The sequence below is a fragment of the Daktulosphaira vitifoliae genome, unplaced genomic scaffold (genome assembly GCF_025091365.1).
Source record: "Daktulosphaira vitifoliae isolate Bord-2020 unplaced genomic scaffold, ASM2509136v1 Scaffold_1, whole genome shotgun sequence".
NCBI classification, from domain to species: domain Eukaryota; kingdom Metazoa; phylum Arthropoda; class Insecta; order Hemiptera; family Phylloxeridae; genus Daktulosphaira; species Daktulosphaira vitifoliae.
Genome location: NW_026099572.1, coordinates 39,794,278 through 39,800,624, shown reverse-complemented (window position 1 = coordinate 39,800,624; position 6,347 = coordinate 39,794,278).

Below are 6,347 nucleotides of genomic sequence, written 5' to 3'. Positions count from 1 at the left end.
GGTTACATCTGTTGTTTAATTAAGATCACATATAGTTTTCATATGACCATAAATGTTTACAAAAGGATTATTAATTGTCATCAACATATTTTCCAGCAGATGCATTAATTCAGCATCACAACCTGCATTTAATGAATTGGATACTCTAGCAATATGAGCTTGCATTGGATCTAACATATACAGTTGAGCGTATCTAGGTGGCTGTCCGTTCAATGGTTGTGGCTCAGCAATCGCTGTGTATGCTTGTCCATGAACTTTAACTATCTAAAATAAAAACATTTTGTTCGGTAAATAAATAAGATACAGCAATTAAGATTAACAATAAAAAAATACAATAAGCGATTTTTACCTTTGGTCCTCGACCTTGCAATATTAAAGGATAAGATTGTTTGACCACTAATGAAGCAAATGCCAATGAATTATTAAATTGACGAATATGTTGCAGATAATTTTTAGATAAATGATGATTTCCTGATAATAATTCCTGAAGAATTTCAGGTGGATCTCGAACCATATATTCTGGATAAATATCATGATTTATAAGAACTTTTCCGCCTTGACAGCATAACATTATTTGGCCAGAACAATTTTGCTCTCCGTCAAAGTAATAAGCTTTACAGTTGGTACAAATTTTGTTCATTTGTCCGCCTAAAAGATTAAAATATTTTAGGCTTTAAGTTTAAAGTAAAATTGCTATAGTTTCAATTATTCCAATAAAATTTTGCTAGTTAACAAAAATATGTACAGAATAGATAAAGAAATAGGCATTGCTTAAATAATAAAAAACTTTTTTTTCCTAGTTTGTAAACTTTACTATAATTAATAATTATGAACATTTAATCATGTATGTAAGGCTATTAATTATTCAATTCTTTTAAATACGATTATGTTTAATGCAATATATATTTAAAAAAAACAATTATTTTTAGAACTGTTATATTTTAAAATTTTTAAAATCTTAACAATCTATATTACCTTAAGTAGAACTAATGACTTATTATTTAGGGAAACAAAAAAAAATTATAGGAAAAATAGATTATACTAAGTATAATCTACCATCAGATATATCCTATAACTTTTGATGCAGTAATTATTGTTAGTTATTTTTTTAAAAAAAATATATATATATATTACACTTTTTCTTGTTTTATTGTATAATAAGATATAATTTTTTTTTATATTTTACTTTTTTATCATAATAAAATAAAAAACATACAATAAAATATTAAATATTATTAAAAAAAAAAAATTATTTACATAAAAATTGATCAGGCAGTTCGAGTGTCCATGCACATGGTAAGACTATATTATAATCAACAATATTAACATTTGTTTCATGTGTACTGTTTTCATTTATACTAATTTCAATTTGACTATTTTCATTTCTATTTTTTATTATACGCAATGAATTATTTTTTCTCGGTCTTCCAACTGATCTTTTAATAGCTGAAATTAATGGAGCTATAATAAAAGAAATTTCTTTTTTCTTTTTACAAATTAAAAAAATTACACTTATAAGCTACTTTTTTATAACTATTAAACATATTATTTAAAAGAGCATACTCACTTGAACATTGATCTAATAATTCAACAGTTGATGAACATGATAAAACAATATCGCATTTAATATTTGAATTCATTTCTAATAAACTATTTTCATTTCTTTTTATCTCAATATTACTATTTTTATTTCCAATTATTTTCTCAGTGTTAATTTTTCTTGGCCTCCCAATAGGTTTTTTTTTAGTTGTAATTGGTTGAGCTACAATTTTACAATTGAATGAAATATTATAATACTTTAATGAATAAATTTTACTCTGTTATAATATATTTAATACAACATTGTAAAAATCAGTATTAAATCCAGGTATACTTTAGAAGACTTGGTAATTTAGTTATTTTTGAAATTTGTTACGAAGTTTGAGATAAATATTGAGTTTAAGATCTTTTTTCTTTTTGTTCATTTGTAAAAATTTGAAGAGTTTATGGCCTTACAAATCTTTTTATGGTTCATAGAGCCCTTTTCCCTCCCAATGAAAATGTCTAAACTCAACACCGTGAAAACATAGATCCCAGCTAAATATCGATAAAAATATTATTCTATGATTTTTTAAGGTATTGAGTCGTTCAATCAAAAATCTTATTTTATGTATTTCATAAAATTATTATACAAATATTATGAGTTCAACTTAAATTTCACGTAAAGAAAAAATTATAATTAAAAAATTTTAACAAAAAATTATTTGTTAAGTCAATTATAATTTTTTTTAATCTTAATTTAAATTTTTTTATGAAATTTGATCATTTTCTTAATTATATATATATATAATTTTTATTTATTTAATTTATCAATGATTTATTTAAAAAAAAATTGTTCTAAACATATTATACATATAAATAATATTTAGGATTTGGTTTTTTTGTTTGAAAAATTTGCTTCATTTTTTAAATTTAAATCATAAAATATTATTAATTATACAAAATTATTGAAGTCTTGATTTAAAACTATACGATGTAAAAAATATACTTACTTAATATTTTAGAATCTGAAATATGATCCGTTTTATGATTATAATTATTTTTAATTAAATTGTTAAGTTTTTTTCTTTGTTGTTTATTATTCAATAAACGGACTTTTTTTTGCGGCCTTCCCTTTCCTTTATTTTTTGGTGTCCAAGTTATATCCGAAATTTGTGACGAAGGTGTTATATATAAATTAGTCATTGAGTTATTAAAATCAATAATATCACCAGATTTTCTCAAAGTAGGAATTTTATGTAATGGAGAAAATGGACTTGAAGGTATTGGAATAGAATCATTCAAAGAACTTTGTGACAAACTTAAGTCTTGGTTCCTTTCTAGTCTTAAAGATACAGTTGATTTATATTTTCGTCGTAAATTTCTGACAGGAGTACGTGGTATAAAAGATGGGTTAACTCCTGCTAAAGGAAAAAGTGTTATTAACTTACTTTCAAGTATTGATGCCACATGTGTTCTCATTAAAGAATGTTCGTAGTTCTCTTTTGACGGATCTCGACCTAAAACTACGCTAACAGTAAATGCAATAGCAAATATACCACAATCTATTAAATTGGGCTGACTTTGTACATTTTTATACACTATCCTGGTTCTATTAGGGTAAAGAATATCTAAAAATCTTATTTCAGTTTCTGTAAGATAATCTAAAATAAATCATATGTTTTTAAACTACACAATTAACACAATTATATAAGATTAAATAATTTCCTCTTTAGAAAGTAACGAATCAAAAAGTGAATAGAAAAACATTAATTCAGTAGTAAATAAACTACTTTTTTTGTTTAAATAATTGTTTTTCTTTGATTTTCTTGCCAAATAATAACTTCTAAAAATTTTAATTAATTAAATTAAATTTAAGTTTGAGTGGGAGGAAATTAGGAAATTCTGGTTCCGCGCCTGACAATGATACACCGTTATGAGATTTGGATTAATATAGTATAATTATTAAAATTTCTATAGGTTTTAAATAAGTACTCGGAAGTGTTGCTTGAAGTGCTTGAAGATATATCCATGTTTACAGTTGAGTTCTGACGTTTCGGACTCATTGCAGAGTCCATCTTCAGAGTGATGGTTGCTGGTCGGTGGCTGCAACTATACTGGCGGCTTATCTTGATAACAGTCTGCTTTTATAAAATTGAAAACATCTGGTTTTTGACTAATGTAGTTTACCGTATCCGGGTTTTTGACTAATGTTGCTGAACGTTTCGGGTTTTTGACTATTGTTGTTGACAACATCTCGATTTTTGACTAACGTTGTTTATGGCATTCTTGACATTTCGGTCTTCCTTTCCTACACCGGCAATTATTTGTTATGTTGATTGTTGCCTCTTCGTATATTGAATTATTTTCGGTGTTGTTGGTTAATTTCCTTTTTGTCTGGTGTATGATAGGTAACCAAGTTTTGCTGATTTTCCATCCATCTTCTCTGTTAAAATTTTCCGGACATTTTTCGATTTCTATTGCTTCCTTGTACATCCGTTTGCCAAAATGAGTTTCTTTGTTAAGTATTTTTACTTTATCGAATTGTATGTCATGTCCTTTGTTTTTGGCATGTTCAGCTACTGCAGATTTTTCTGTTCTTTGGTACTCCACATCTTTTTCATGTTCTTTTATTCTTGTCGCAATAGCTCTTCCTGTTTGTCCAATATAAGATTTACCACATGAACACGGTATTTCATATACTCCTGGTGTTTGCATCTCTGGCAGTTTATCTTTCGGGTTTCGGAGTAGTGATCCTGCTACTTTGTTTGGTTTGAAAACGGTTCTTAATTTGAATTTTTGTGCGATTCTTGATATGCGGTCGGTAATTCCCTGTATGTACGGCAGTATTAATGTTCCTTTCTTTTCATCTTCATTATTTTCGTCATCCATGATACGCGTTGCATTTTTTCTTTTCTCTGCTTTTTTAATTGCCTTATTAATATTTTTAATTGTGTACCCATTATTCTTTAGTGCTTGTCGTAAGTATGTTTTTTCCTCATTCACATGGTTTTCATCAGCTATTCTGACAGCTCTTGTTGCCATTGTGTGTAATAATCCCATTTTCTGTGAGGGGCAATGGTGTGAATCGGCATGTAAATATCTATCTGTATGTGTACTTTTTCTATACACTCCTGTGCCGAATTTCCCATTAGGCTGTTTTTTTACCATTACATCTAGGAATGGCAATTTTCCGTTTTCCTCAGTTTCCATTGTGAACTGTATATTGGCGTGTATGCTGTTTAAGTGTTGCAGGAAAGATTGTAGTTTGTCCTCGCCGTGTTGCCATAAAACGAATGTGTCATCTACATATCGCAACCACATTTTTGGTTTTTGAGTATACGTGCTCATTGCTTCCGCTTCAAACCATTCCATAAATATGTTGGCAAATACTGGTGCTAGTCTTGATCCCATTGCCATTCCATCAGTTTGTTCGTAGATAGTATCTTGGTATGTGAAAACTGTTGTTTTGGTGCATATTTCCAATAAGCTTTGTAGTTTTTCATCTATCCATTTTTTCTCGTTTATAATATTCAGTGTGTCCCTCACTGGCACCATCGTAAATAACGAAACAACATCGAAGCTGACGAGAATGTCTCGTTCTTTCCAATTTGCTTGTTGTAGTTTTTCCACAAAGTCCGTCGAGTTTTTCACATAGGAAGACGTTTTTCTTGTGTTAGTTTTCAGAATTCTTGCTAAGTGACCTTCTAAGTTATATGTAGGCGAGTTTATGGCACTGACTATAGGTCTGAGCGGCACATCATTCTTGTGTATTTTTGGGACTCCGTATATTCTTGGTAATCTTGGAACTGTCACTAGTAGTTGTTTTCGTTCTTTTCCATCTAGTATTGCTTTCTTTGTTTCATCATTAACTAGTTTGATTATTCGGTTCAGTGGATCTCTTTTAATGATTTTATACGGTCCTTCTTCCAGTAATTTCTTCATCTTGTTTTTATATTCTGTGGTTTTCATGATTACTGTTGCGTTCCCTTTATCTGCTCTAAGTATTATGACATTGTTGTCGTTCCTTAAATTTTTGAGTGCAGTTAACTCATCTTTGTTGTAGTTTTGTTTTGGTAAGATTGCTTCTCTTAGAATTTTGCAACTTTCTTGCCTGATGATTTCTTTCTCATGGTCTTCAAGTTGGTATAGCGAGTTTTCTATACTGCTTATAATGTCCTCCTTTGGGATTTTCTTTGGAACTAACGAAAAATTAAAACCTTTTTCCAGAATAATTAATTCATTATTAGTCAATTCCTTGTCAGTTAAATTGACAACTGCAGTTTTCTTGTTGGAGTTGTGGTTTAACTTTTCTTTATTGTGGATTTTCCTTCAAGCCTTTTGAATTTTTCTACTTGTTTGTTTTTCCTTTTTATGTACACTTTAGTTTGTTTTTTTTCGACCATATTTGTTAATCTTGATAGGGTGTCTTTTTCAAGTTCCGTGTTGAAAAAAAACGCTTCGATGCAAATCTTTAGATAGTGTTTAATTTTTAAAAAATTGGTGTTTTATTCCAAAAGCTACTTAATCTGCTGGTTCCTTATTAATATCCTGATTAAGATAAAGTATGTCGAATGAAAAAGGGATTATTAAAAAAAATATTTCCCATAAAAAAATTATGTTGATCAATACACTTTTCAATAAGTTATAGCATTATAAAGTTAAAAATGTAAAAAATAAAATTGGGAATTTTCACACAATAATAGCATTTGGTAGCCATTTTCACCTTGAAGATAAAATAAAGTCCGAAATTTTTTTTTTCCATGATAAAGTATATTACATTAGCTTTAATTTAAGATATATATAAAAGTGTCAGACTTTCCGGAACA